Here is a 15,287-nt window from a genome sequence, read left to right on the forward strand (position 1 = left end):
GCAGGCACACAAAACTTTGCCACATTTGGCCATACTAGTCTTGCCTTATCCTGCGGCACTGCCTCTGCTACCTCTGTGTGCAGAGCTTCCTCCACTGCCTCTACCCACATGGCTGCTTTGAAAAGCACTACCAGCAACACTCGCGGGGGGAATGAAGAACATGATGGCCTGCACAAGTGTTTCTTGGTACTCCCGCATTTTACGCTCCCGGTTCAACGGTGTTATGAGGCTTTGTAAGTTGTCCCGGTAGCGAGGATCTAGGAGGGTGTACACCCAATAATCAGCCGTGTTGAGAATGTGGGCGATGCGGCGGTCGTTTCTCAGGCACTGCAGCATGAAATCAACCATGTGCTGCAGGCTCCTAATGGGCCAAAAAACGCTGTCCCCTGCTTGAGGCGTCATCTCTGCCTGCTCTGCATCACCCCACCCTCGCTCTACATACTGACTACTAGAGCAGTGTGTACCTCCCTCCTCTGGAGAGATGTCTCCCTCCTCCATTGACTCCTCCTTATCCTCCTCACAAAGTGTCCCCTGCCTAGGCCTTTGTGAGGAACCACGTTGCGCAGATTGTCCAGAAGCAGATGGCATTTGTGACTTCTCATCCTCCACCTCTTCCAAAACCTCCTTCCTTAGTGCTTGCAGTGTTTTTTGAAGCAGGCAGATAAGGGGGACAGTCATGCTGACTAGTGCATCATCTGCACTCGCCATCCACGTGGAATCATCGAAGGCACGCAAAACGTGGCAGATGTCCTTCATAGAGGCCCACTCAGTGGTGCTGAAGTGTGACCGGCGCGCGGTGAGACTTGTTTGCGCCTGATGCAGCTGGTACTCCATTACTGCTGCCTGCTGCTCACACATCCGCTCCAACATATGTAACATTGAATTCCACCTGGTGGGTTGGTCACATATGATGCGATGTTCCGGAAGGCGGAATCGGCGCTGCAGAGCTTCAATGCGCGATCTTGCCATGCTGGAACGGCGCAAGTGAGCGCGCTCTATGCGGACCTTGTGCAGCAGTGCATCAAGATCCGGATAGTCCCTCAGAAAGCTCTGCACGAACAAGTTGAGCACATGTGCCAGACATGGGAGGTGAGTGAGGTTGCCTAGGCCCAGAGCTGCCACCAGATTTTGGCCATTGTCACACACTACCAAGCCTGGCTGGAGATTCGCTGGCACCAACCACACGTCGCTCTCCTGCTTGATGCCATTCCAGAGCTCCTGTGCTGTGTGGCTTCGATTCCCCAAAGAAATTAATTTCAGTATGGCCTGTTGACGTTTGGCCATGGCTGTGCTCATATCGGTTGTAACAGGTAAGCGTTCACGGGTCCATGTGGAGGTAGACCGTGACGGCTCCTGCAGCGCTGATTCTGAGGAACTGGAGTATGAGGAGGAGTCAATGTGTACAGACTGGATTCCTGCAATCCTTGGAGTTGGCAGAACACGTACAGCGCCACTCTCAAGATCTGTACCCGGCTCCACAACATCGTCCCTGTCCATGGTTACTGGTCCACGCATCGGTGGTCAGGTGGACCTTGCTACTGACGGCGTTTAGTAGCACATTTTTAATTTTTCCCTCCACATGCTTTTGCAGGGCAGGGACGGCTTGACTGCTGAAATAAAAGCGGCTGGGTACGGTGTATTGTGGGACTGTCAATGCCATGAAGTTACGGAAGGTGTCAGTCTCCACCAACCTGAATGAGAGCATTTCAAAGGCCAGTAGTTTTGCAATGCCAGCATTCAGAGCCTGTGCTCGGGGATGGTTTGCCAAGTATGGCTGCCTTTTCTCCCATGCCTGTGCTACCGCTGCCTGTAGAGTGGCCTGGGAGTGTGAGGATGACAGGGAACGTGGTGCTGTGGGTGGAATGTCACTGGGTCTCTGGACAACAGTGCTAGAAGTTCTTCCATGGCAATCCTGTGAGGAAGTCGAACCAGCTGTGTGTGAGCTGGAGGAAGAGGCTACAACACAAGCTGAAGAGGTGGTAGGTGGTGCTGTAGGTTGGCCTATGTCTTCAGTGTGTCTTTGTAACTCCACTACGTGCTTGGTCCGCACATGTTTCCACATATTTGTGGTATTGAGGTTGCTGACACTTTTCCCTCTTTTGACTTTATGATTACACAACTTGCATATGACAAAGCAAATGTCATCTGCAACTGTGTCAAAAAAGGACCACGCACTACAAGTCCTGGGAACGCCCGTTTTGGGTTTTGGTAGAGGAATGCTCCTAATGGGTGCCGAAGTGGAGGCTACAGGCAACCAAGTCTGCCCCCTCCCTCTCCCTCCTGTTTTGGCCGTTCGGGGAATCTCTTCCTCAGAGCTGCTCCCACCACCTTCCTGTTCCTCACACCATGATGGGTCAAGGACCTCATCATCTACACTTCCCTCTTCAAACACCTGCTTCTCATGGGTAGTCTCGCCAGCACAGTACGCACCAGAAAGTGGCACCTGAGTCTCATCATCTGATGCGTACTGAGGTGTGCTGACCATAGGCACTGGCCCACCCGCCTCTTCAGATTCAGAGAGACAAAGCAGTTGCGCATCACTGCATACTCCCTCTTCTTCACATTCTAGAATGCTGCTTGACTGGCCCCCTGTTTCCAAGCCAAGAGATTCAGAGAACAGAAGTAGAGATGGCTCCTGTCCAGGGCTCTCTGACTGCCTGGGCAATTTGGCAGGTGGTGAAGAGACAGATAGTTGCTCTTCAGTGCTCTGGCCCTGAGAGGATGTGGAAGTAATTGAAGTCGATGCGTTAGCTGACATCCATCAGACAACGGCTTCAATTTGTTCGTCCCGCAGCAGTGGGGTACGACGAGGTCCTACAAAGCTGCGCATAAAGGACTGTTGCCTGGTAAAACTGTGGGATGATGAGTCACTGGTGCCCGCAGCAGGCACAGAATCCCCACCTCCTCTCCCTGCTGAAACGCCACACCCACGACCAAGTGCCTTACTCCCTGCCTTCTTCATCTTGGTAGACTGATAAAGATAGTCAGAAAAGTACAAAGGGGGCTTAGTGTGCTTATTCCTGAACAGCTACTAACAGGTATAAAAAACACTAATTTTATAAAGTGTGTGGACTACACTTTAATATGAGCTAATGTGGCCTACACAACTGTCAAGTGGAGTGTTTGGTGAACTTTATTTACTTGGTTTTTTTTTCAAAAAAACAAAAAGGATGTGACCACACATGTGAAAGCAATAGTATCACAAACTTTTTGGAGCTATTACAATGCAGGAAGGTAACCTACAATGCAATAGATCAGGCTCCAAAAAATAGGCTAATACTAATCTGGCTGGGGCTGCAAGGCACAAGCCAGAAAAAAGGCTCCTCTATCTACTCCTATATAGTGTTTGCAACCAGTCTAGCTGGATACATATGGAAGCACACTAATAGGAGAAATTCAGGAAAAATAAGCAGCACTACAGCAAAAAAGAACAATGTATGAGGCAGTGACGCATGCTGAGCGGACTACAACCAGAGGTGGCTGCAGAACACACTACAGCGTGAGCTGCACTCACACACAGAGACCTCACAGACAGCCGTGAACAGTGCAGAGAACTGTTCACTAGCACTGAAAGGCTGCAGAAAGGCTACGCTGTCTACTCCTATATAGTGTTTGCAACCAATGTAGATGGATACGGACGGATGCACACTAATAGGAGAATTAATGAAAAATGAGCAGCAAAAAAACAAAAATAAATATCTATGAGGCAGTGACGCACGCTGAGTGGCCTACAACCAGAGGTGGTGCAGGACACACTAGAGCGTGAGCTGCACTCACACAGACCTTGCAGACAGCTGTGAACAGTGCTGCAAGGCAAAAGAAAGCTTCTCACAGGGGTTGCTAAACTAGCCTGGGTAAAGCACAATCTAGCAAATCGATATTTCTAACTGTCCCTCAGAGTCACAAGAGCAGCGTCCTGTCCCTAACTGAATTCACAGCAGAGCGAACGCAAAATGGCGGCAGCGGCTTTTATAGTGCATCATGACATCATTTCAGCCAATCACAGCCATGCCATTAGTTAACATGCCTAACAGGATGTGCCCACACTTCTTAGGATTCCTCATTGGCTGAATCAAATCAAACTGGCTCATAGCATTATGGGAACTTCCGATTCCGGTATTCGATATGCAAAAAGTATCGGAACTCAGTATCGGAATTCCGATACCGCGAATATCGGCCGATACCCGATATTTGCGGTATCGGAATGCTCAACACTAGTTATAGCGGGTTTTTATGTTTGGCTGCTGTCACACACTAAAAGACGCTTTTTATTGCAATAATAGGTCTTGTTTTCGTGGGACGAGTTGACGTTTTTAGTGGTATTATTTTCGGGCACATGACATTTTTTGATCACTTTTTATTCCGCTTTTTGGGAGGCAGAATGAACAAAAAACAGCAATTCATTAATTTCTTTGGGTTGGTGTTTATACCGTTCCCCGTGTGGTAAAATTGATAAAGCAGTTTTATTCTTCGGGTCAGTGCGATAACAGCGATACATCATTTATATAATTTTTTATGTTTTGGTGCTTTTATACAATAAAAATTATTTTATATAAAAAAATAATTATTTTTGCATTGCTCTGAGAGCTATAACTTTTTTATTTTTCCAGTGATGGAGCTATATGGGAACTTGTTTTTTTGCGTGGCAAGATGAAGGTTTCAGCGGTACCATTTTTATTCATATTTTTTTTTGATCACGTGTTATTCCACTTTTTGTTCGGCGGTATGATAAAGTATTGTTTTTTTTGCCTTGTTTTTTTTTTGGTGTTCACTAAAGGGGTTATCTAGTGGGATAGTTTTATGTCGGGTCATTATGGACGCGGCCATACCAAATATGTGTACTTTCATTGTTTAGATTTTTTTTTAATTCAAATATTTATTTAGTGATAGAATATTGATTTTTTTAAAAAATTTATTTTTTACATTTAAAAATTTTTTTTTTTTACTTCATTCTATCTTTTACACTTTGTTCCACTATGGGATCACTTCTATAGCATGCAGATGAAGCGGCATCTGCATGCTATAGAACAGTGGTCTCCAACCTTTCTGACCTTGAGAGCAACATTCAACTAAGAGAGGGGGTGGCGAGCCACATTCAGCACTGAGAGGGAGTCGCAAGCCACATCCAGCTCCCATCTCCTTCAAAGTAGTGTCAACCAAAACCCCCATTACAGGTATAATGATAACCAAAGCTTTTCCATAGAAATCACTCCAAAGCAGTACCCTGAGATCCAGGGGTTCCCACAATACCCCATTCAGTATTCTCCCATCAAGGACTCCCAACACACTGTCACCTTCAGCTTTGAACACCTCCTTTAACAGGTAGCACCATCCTCCAGCGTACCATACGTAAAACATCTCTAAACCCCTAAGACCAGTAAATGTGCATCCAGATCTGCTCTTCTGTGCAGGGCTACACACAAAATTCACCATTTTGATATGTACTCTTCATACCTGTTTGCTAGACCTGGACCTAATGCAACAAGCTGGCAGACATGAGCCAAATGTGGCTCCCGAGCTACAGGTTGGGGACCCCTGCTGTAGAAACTGTCAGTGCTGCACTCTGACCTGAGAGACTTCCTGACAGGCACTGCGCTTGACAGGAAGTTTCTCAGCTCTGGTAACTCGGATATCGTCATGACATCGGGTTCCACAGCAGCGATCGGGACCCCGTGTCACGCCGCGGGGTGTCCGATCCAAAAGGCGGAGAGGATGTCAGCCCTCTGCCTGCTCCCGGAACGCTGCAATCGTGTTCGATTGCAGTATTCCGGGGTTAAAGTGCCGGGATCAGTCTGTGACCGCTCCTGACACTTAGTGCCGGGTGTCAGCTGTAAGAATCAGCTGACACCCGGCCGCATACCACCCGATCACTGAGACGTACTATTCCGTCCATGGTCATACGGGCCCAGGGCATATGGACAGAATAGTACGTCTGATTGCAGAGAGGGGTTAAACACCTTTTTCTCCACAGTATTCACGGTGGAAATGAAATGCTAGGTGAAATGCTCAGAGATTAAGAAAGCCCTGTATTAAGGGTCACTAATCTAACACAAGAAGAGATGCGAAACCGGCTAAATAAGATTAAAATAGATAAATCTCTGGGTCCGGATGGTATACACCCACGAGTCCTAAGAGAACTAACAAATGTAATAGACAAGCTATTATTTCTTATATTTTGGGACTCTATAGCGGTAGGGTCTGTTCCACAGGACTGGAGCATAGCAAATAAGGTACCAATATTCAAAATGGGCTCTAAAAGTGAACCTGGAAATTCAGGGCCGGTTTTAGGCAAAGTGGGGCCCTAGGCAAAGTTTAAAATGGGGCCCCAAATGCTAACATATTGCACATCACTGAAGCATTTGGATTGTATTTACATGCGCTGAGTTCAGGCCGCTAAATGAGTGTGATCGACAAAATTGAAGAAGTTATTCAACACTTGTTTCCCGGCCTCTTTCCACCGTCTGAGGGTATGTGCACACGCTGCGGATTCTGTTGCGTTTCCGCAGCGTTTTTGGCTCTGCAGAAACGCTGCAGATTCTGCTGCGTTGTACAGTACCTTTATTTCCTATGGAAATAAAAAAAAGCTGTGCACATGCTGCGGATTTTTCCGCGCGGTTTTGCTGCGGTTTACAATCCGCAGCATGTCAATTGTTTGGTGCAGAAACGCTGCGGTTTTACACCTCATCCATTATGAGGTGTAAAACCGCAGGGCAAAACCACGGAAAAAACGCAGATAATCCGCAGATAAACCGCAGAAAAACCGCAGCACTTTGTCCTGCGGATTTCCTGCGGTTTTCTCTACAAAATCCGCAGAGACTAAAAACTACGTGTGCACATAGCCTGAGAAAGAATGATGGGAACACAACGATCACTAATGGATCACTAAGGGTGTGTGCACACGTTGCGGTTTTTGCTGCAGATCCACAGCGGATTTGGTCCTGCGGATCCGCAGCAGTTTCCATGCGGTTTACAGTACCATGTAAACCTATGGAAAACCAAATCTGCCGTGCACATGATGCAGAAAATTTTGCGCAGATTTGCTGCGGTTTATTTTCCGCAGCATGTTACTTTTTTGCAGAACCGCAGCTGCAGTGTATGTTCCGGGACATACAAATCAATCAATCTCTCTCTCTCATCCGCACTGCCAAACCGCACTAGAACCTGCATCAATCCACTGTACACATGCTAGGAATCTGCAGGAAAAATGCATGTGTTTTACCCCTACAAAACCTACAAAAGGCAAAATGAAAAAAAACCCTGCGATAATTAAGTAAAAAGCAAAAGTGCATTTAAATCATACAGAGTTCTTAGTAATACTGTATTTGATCAAACATAGCATAAAAGCCATCCCACCATCGACAAGGTGACTCTGTGGTCGGGGCGGTCCTACACTGTCTAATATTAAAAACCTTATCATGTGTCAAAGTTGACATCTGTGTGAATAAGGGCAGACAAGGACTGGGTCCCAACCACCGGACACCAGTCAGGGGAAGCCTTTAAATACAATTTCCAGCTCAGGAGAGGGAGGCCACACCCCAGCTTGCACAGAATGCATAAATACAAAGAAAAAACACAAAAATAGAGCTTGGTTTGAGTTGGTACACATGCAGCAGTATGTAGACAGGGGCAAAATTGTTTGGTGAATTGGAACGCGCAGGGTTAAAATTTCGCCTCACAACATAGCTTAGGACGCTCTCGGGGTCCAGACGTGTGACTGTGCCAAATTTTGTGGCTGTAGCTGCGACGGTGCGGATGCCTATCACGGACATACACACATACATACATACACACTTTGAGCTTTATATATTAGATTTATTTATTTTTTCATATATACATATATTTTGTGAATCACACAACCATCACTAAGATAGGGCAGGAATCAATGCGGTGCTGTCATGGCTCTGGAAAATCAAATTACCGGTAATTATCATTTTTTCCCTTCTCCATGACAGCACCGCACATGAGAGGAAGAAATAGAAGACTCCTGGGGTGGGACAACAGCAGATAAGGCTACTTTCACACATCAGGTTTTCGGCGTCAGGCGCAATCCGGCGTCGTGCCGGAATGCCGGATCCGGCAAATGTTTTGTAAAACCTGAAGTGCCGGATCCGGTTTTCCGCCGGATCCATCTTGTTCTTGACAGACAAAACCGGATCCGTCTCATCCGGTTCATCCGTTTTTCTATCCGTTTTTCTATCCGTTTTTCGACGGATTACGCCGGATCCGGTTTTTAAAATTGACCCTTGTGGCCTTCCGAACGGGATTGGCTACTGGAAAACTAGATATAGCATGTTCCTACAGCCCTTCTTTGACAGGTTGTAGAGGAGAAAGTGCAGGTTGGAGAGAAGAGCAAGTTACTGGCGAAGATGGATGTTGTCATTGGAAATATTACCACTAGAAGTTCTGTGACGGTTTCAGGGACAATTTTCCACTATACTTTATGTCACCTCAAGGCAGAGTACACTGGGATGACAGAGTGTGAAAGATTTGTGCCCTAAACTTGTGTACCTTCTGGACCAACAGTATATACCTTTGCCAACCAAAGTTGGCTATCTTGTCATGGTCTTACTATTTTTACCTTTAGGCCACAGGTGTGTACCTGGTTGTGTTTTATGCAAAGTATTTCACCTTTTAACAAAAGTTGTGTACATTGGTAGGAAATCACCAACAATAAACACAACTTTTTAGGTGAAATACTTTGCTTCAAACACAACCAGGAACACAACTGTGGCAAAAAGCTAAAATTTACCCACAGTTATATACCTGGTTTTGAATACCATTTTACCTTTGAAATACCCTGTATTTAACCTTTTTTTAAAACATAGTTCGCCGCAGAAAGAAATGACAGACAACCATTGTGAAACGATAATTTAACTTTTATTTAAATTTTTTTTTTTTTTTTTTGTTTTTAAAGTGCAAAAAACTTTTTTAATAAAGGTTTTAAACCCAATGGGCATTTTTATTACAAAAAAAAAACATTACAAATCTGTGTACTGTGGGGTGGAAATACTGCTGGAGGGGCTGCGGGACACTTCGACACTGGGTGTGTGGAGAGATGACTGGGATCGTGGTGGGGAAGGAACAGTTAGAGGTGAAGGTGTGGAAAAAGCTACAGAATGGGTGGACATGTGGGAGGCAGAAGAGGTGGTGGGCGGTGGAGTGGAGGGTTGGGCAGGGACTGTAGGAGCAGATGATGTTGATGGAAAGTTGTATGGGGAAGGAGTTTGGTACGGGGAAGGAGTTTGGTACGGGGCAGGTTGCTGGAAGTGGGGAGATGTCTGGTACTGGTGAGGTTGCTGGTATGTAATAGGAGGGGGAGGATGGAAAGTGGCTGGAGGGGGTGCAGATGTAATAGGAGGGGGAGGATGGAAAGTGGCTGGAGGGGGTGCAGGTGGAGGAACTACAGTGGTGGGAGGTGGAGGTTGGGAGGTAACCTGCTGTAGAGCACCGTGGCACGAATGCATTACATGCATCTGCTGGGTAGGAGATAGTGTTGCCATGCGCTCCACAACAGACCTGAAAAAGGTGTGGTTTGGCGAAGATCTTGCTTCTGAATGCATGGTTTGCAGAAGTGTCTTCACCTCCAGAATGCTGGAGTTGATCTGCTGAAAGCCTGCGGAGATTTGCTCTGACAAGACTTTGAGACAGTTCTGGAAAGATGCATTCAGATGCAAGAACTCTTGCGCATAACTCTTTTCCTGACCCCTCTGCCGCTGCCGCCCAGTACCCGCAGGTGTACTAGAGGTGGCAGGGGCAGAAGGGTGGGGTAAAGGGAAAGCGATCTCCTCACCAGCAGCTTCATGTAATGTAGGCGGCCACGATGCTCCTGTGCTGGTGGATGGGACAGATGGGTCGAATGTGTGGGAAGGCTGGGAAGGTGCAGATGTACCGGGGCGGTCGAAGTGTCCCTCGGTGCCGGTCTCCTCAGGGATCGCCTCAGAAGGGTCCAATCGTGCAGGCTCCCGAGTGCTGCTCACCGTGCTGTGGAATAAAGAGAAAAAAAAACAATTAAAATACTGACATGGTATGGCCCTGGCTGAAAAAAAAAAGTTACATCTAACATTTTTTTCACATGTGGTGTGTAATATTTACCTTCTGGTGAGCATTGTTTCCCGGAGGAACGACAGGGCTTGTGCGTACTTGTACTTGCTCCTGCGTCCTCCAGATCCACTCGGGGCCCGCATCTCTTTATTGAACTCCTTCTTGAAACGATCCCTCACAGACCGCCACCGATTCACAATTCTGTTCCCTGAAACGAGAAAGGAGTGGTTAGTATACAACATCAGTGTTTCACAAACTCCAGTCCTCATGGTCCCCAGGGGTCATGTTTTCAGGATTTCCATAGTAAATAGAAATCCTGAACACATGATCCGTGGGGACCACGAGGACTGGAGTTCGGGAAACACTGGTTTACATCAAGCAACCGGTACTGTATATACTTACGCTCTTTAATCTGGGCCCGAGCTTCGAGGTCCTCCCAGCGGCCCACAAGGAGAGAACAGATTTCCTCCCAGAGTCGTCGGGTAACGATCAGGTCAGCGTGGCGGCGGTCAGCCATATTCCAGAGCGGCTCCCTTTCTCTGACGAGATCGATGAGGCGGTCCACATCAATCCCTCCATCCTCACCGTCAGAGTCGGGAGCACGCTGTGAAGGCTGTTAAAGAAAAAGACAAAAATAACATAATTAGCCTCCACAAAAGAAATGAAATAAAAAGTGCAAAAAAACAAAGCAAAAATATTTATACTTACACGCTGGTGACCGCCGCGTTGCTGTCGCCGACGACCCTGGGAGGCACTGCGAGGACCTCTTGGCCGAGCACCAGATTGGGAAGACTAGAGAAGAAAACAAAAAATGTTATGTCTTTGGATGTAGGCATTTGTTTGCTGTGTGTGGTCTGCAGAACATTGTTTTCTATGTGTTGTGTGTAGTGTGATGTTGTGTTTCTGCGTTTGATGCAAAAAACTTACCAATTGTGAGCCCACTCCAGGTGTCTGTCCACCCCTTCCTTCTTCTTCTGGGAGCTCCTCTTCATCTTGTGATTCCTGTTTTGAAATAAAAGGCAATGAATAGACATATATTACAGAGATGATGGATTTTGGAAATAAAAACTTACCGTCAAACGCTGACGATGCGAGGGAGGGCTCCCAGAAGAAGATGTGCTGTCCTGTTGATGGCCAGACTCCATGGCTGTGGGTATTGCTGCTGCCAGTGATGCCATTTCTGCTGCTGCTGCTGCATCTCTTTGGCGGCTGTTGAATAAAGAGAAACAAAGGGCCAATGAATATCTTGATATTCCATGGCCCTAGTTTGGAGGAATGGGGGATTTGATAATTACCGTCTCTCATCTGCTTCTGGACTCCCCTCCCGTTGTTCAGCATGCTGCTCCATTTGGGGTGGTGCTGATGGTGCTGCTGCTGCAGATGTCTGCTGCCTTCTCCTGCTCCTGGTTCTTGGCTTGGGTGGCATGTTGGGTGTAGCTGAGGGTCCCATTGTCTTGCTTTTATATATCTCCTGTGGGCAGAGCTACTGAGCATGCTCGGACCAAAAAACCGGATCCGGCGCATTGCGGCGCTCATAGGCTTTCATTGTGTGAAAAAGCCGGACGCGCCGAATCCGGCGAGTACGGCTTTTTCGCCGGAGACAAAAAACGTTACAGTAGACGTTTTTTCCAGACGCCGGATCGCGACACATTGCGACACATTGCCGGATCCGGCGAAAACCGGATGAAACGCATGGCCATCCGGCGCGATCCGGCGCAAATGCAAGTCAATGGGGGGGAAACCGGATCCGGCATTGCATTTCGCCGGATCCGGTTTCTGTCAAAAGCGCCGGATCGCGCCTGACGGCGAAAACCTGATGTGTGAAAGAGGCCTAACACCTTTCTTCCAAAGGCAAGATTCGAGAGCCCTAGATCTAGCCTATAGTGACGGAAGAAAGTGGAGGGTGAAGACCATACTACTGCTCTGCAAATCTGTTTCACAGATGCATTCGCCCTTTCAGCCCAGGATGTGGCTATGGCCCTTGTAGAGTGAGCCGTTACACGCAGTGCGCGAGTCTGACCTGAGGAAAAGGAAGACAGTCAAATAGCCATACGAAGCCATCGTGCGATAGTTGATTTTGAAGCCTTTTTTCCCGTTTGTCCCCTGGAAGGAGACAAAAACGGCTGACGACTATCGCCATGATTTTGAGACTTCTATATATTTCAGTAGGCAACGTCTGCCATCCAAGCAATGAAAGGTTTGCTCTCCCTGGGATTCTGGGTTGGCACAAAATGAGGGCAAAATTATTTCCTGGTCCCTGTGAAATTTGGATTTGACCTTCGGGAGGAAGGCCGGGTCAGTCTTTATAATTTCTCTGTAATCCAGAAAGGTAGTACATGGGGGATTTACAGAGATAGCTAACAGCTCGAAGACATGTCGAGCTGACGTCAGGGCAACCAGGAGCACTGTTTTCAACGTTAAGGCCTTTACCAAAATAGAAGTAAGAGGCTCGAAAGGAGAAGTTAGGGCATTTAACACTAAATTATTGAAGAGGAATCCCTTTTCCTTCCTGTCTCTCCAGGGTCTGCTCTGCATAGACCTGCCATCCGAGCGGCCTCGGCTCACTCTATTCCCTGATCCACGAAAGGACGAGTGAGCGTCACCCCAACGGCGCCTAGAGAAGGTGGTGGTGGGAACCGTTTTTTCTTATTTGACGCTTTCTCCAAAATTTCATCTAACGCCTTCCCGAAGAGGTACTGTCCCTCACAAAGGAACGGCACAGAGCTTGACCTTCGATTGGAAATCTGCGGCCCAGTTTTTTAACCATAGTGCTCTGTGGCCTGAATTTGAAAGGGCACATGCATGAGCATTCATTTTTTATCTGCTCACTCAATTCCTCTAACCACTTGACCATAGCACTTGCTTTGCAAGTGGCGGCTACACCAGGTTTAAATGACCATGCTGACACCTCCCAAGCAGATTTTAGAAAATCATCAGCTTTTTTGTCAAGGGGATCTTTTAAGGCACCCATGTCCTCAAATGGCAGGGCTATCCCTCTGGAGGTACTGGCAATAGTAGCATCCAGTCTGGGAGCTTTTTCCCATTTTTTACATACCTCCTCATCAAACGGGTACTTAAGTTTAAGTGTTTGTGGTATGGACATCTTTTTGTTGGGCTTTTTCCCACTCCCTTTTGATTAAATTTAGATTATTATGAAAGGGAAAAACTCTGCGTTTCTTCCCTAGGCGTTTCAACCCCCATGGTAGACCTGACAAGTTTGAGTAACTTTCCGATATCTTCGGAAAAGTTACTCCAAAGAGTCTGCAGGCTCGTCGCCTGAGTCCGCATCTGTTTGAATCTCTGTAGGGGTTGAGTTTTGCGGAGCTGAGCGCAGTATGCTGCTTTAACTGCTCCTTCACTGTTGTCTTTACTTCGTCCCGGATAATAGTTTTAATATTCTGGAGTAGGGACGGTGATTCTTCGGCCACTGGTTTCCTAATACATGAGCGACAGAGTCGCTTGTCGTATGTTTTATGGTGGGTTTTTCTGCATAATGTACATGCTCTATTCTTTTGTTTTGATGTGGCCTTTTTTGCCTAAGAAAGACCTGACATAGAGGTAATCATTACCCCCATCTTTGCCTTACAAAGGCACTCACCCCAAAAAAACCCAGGTACCACGGTAGAATCGGGGTCTTCATCAGGTGTGCACACTTCGGTTGCGGGGTCCACCATGCTTGAGAAGCTGCTGCCCCCGTCTGTCTGCGCACCGCTTCTTTATATGGAGGAGCGGTGTGCGAACTCCTGGAGCAACTCCCTCCCGGAAGTGTCCAGCACACCGTCTACGTCCAGCGTGTGACGTCACTTCCGGTGCGACCAGAAGCCGTCCACCAGTCGGCGCCAGCGTCGTGATGGGCACGCCCCCTCCAAGCCCAGCCTCCCGACAGGAGCATCCGCCGGGGAATCAGGCGGGGGGGATCAGCGCAGTAAATGACAGCCCCCCCCTCTGGCTGGGATTACAGGTGCACGCGACTGCACCCAGCTGCCAATACCCCCCCCCCCCCCCCCCCCCGCCCCCCATACCCAGACCTCAGCCTCCAGACCAGACTCATCATAGGGGGATCCCCCTGAAGGTACTGAGACCCGCCACAGGCATCCACCTGCAGGAACAGGAAACCAAACAGAGAGGTGCCGCCCCCTTTTATCTCTGCTACAGGTTTCCTGTTCCTGGGGCCGGATGCCATCTCTCATGTACGGTGCTGTCATGGGGAAGGGAAAAAAAGTGTGTAAATTGGTAAATAACTGACTTAGTGATACAAAGCAGAGGGTGGTTATAATTGGTATATTCTCTAACTGGGTTGCAGTGACCAAGTGGGGTACCGCAGGGGTCAGTGTTGGGACCTAGTCTCTTCAACATATTTATTAACGATCTGGTACAAGGTTTACACAGTAAAATGTTGATATTTGCAGATGATACAAAACTATGTAAAGCAGTCAATACAAGAGAAGATGGTATTCTGCTACAGATGGATCTGGATAAGTTGGGAACTTGGGCCGAAAGGTGACAGATGCGGTTTAACATTGATAAATGTAAGATTATACACATGGGAAGAAGGAATCAATATCACCATTACACACTGAACAGGAAACCACTGGGTAAATCTGACATGGAGAAGGACTTCGGGATCCTAGTTAATGATAAACTTACCTGGAACAGCCAAGGCCAGGCAGCTGTTGCCAAGGCAAACAGGATCATGGGGTGCATTAAAGAGGTCTGGATACACATGATGAGAGCATTATACTGCCTCTGTACAAATCCCTGGTTAGACCGCACATGGAGTACTGTGTACAGTTTTGGGCACCGGTGCTCAGGAAGGATATAATGGAACTAGAGCGAGTACAAAGGAGGGCAACAAAATTAATAAAAGGGATGGGGGAACTACAATACCCAGAGAGATTAGAAAAATTAGGATTTAGTCTAGAATAAAGACAACTGAGGGGCGATCTAATAACTATGTATAACTATATAAGGGGACAATACAAATATCTCTCTGAGGATCTGTTTATGCCAAGGAATGTGATGGTCACAAGGGGGCAGTCTCTGCATTTGGAGGAGGGAAGGTTTTTCCACCAACATAGAAGAGGATTCTTTACTGTTAGGGCAATGAGAATCTGGAATTCCTTGCCTGAGGAGGTGGTGATGGCAAACTCAGTTGAGGGGTTCAAGAGAGGCCTGGATGTCTTCCTGGAGCGTTCCAACATTGTATCTTACAGTTATTAGGTTCTTTAGAAGGACGTAGATCTGGG

This window comes from Dendrobates tinctorius, unplaced genomic scaffold, assembly GCF_039654945.1.
Source record: "Dendrobates tinctorius isolate UK_male_01 unplaced genomic scaffold, ASM3965494v1 ptg000039l, whole genome shotgun sequence".
NCBI lineage: Eukaryota > Metazoa > Chordata > Amphibia > Anura > Dendrobatidae > Dendrobates > Dendrobates tinctorius.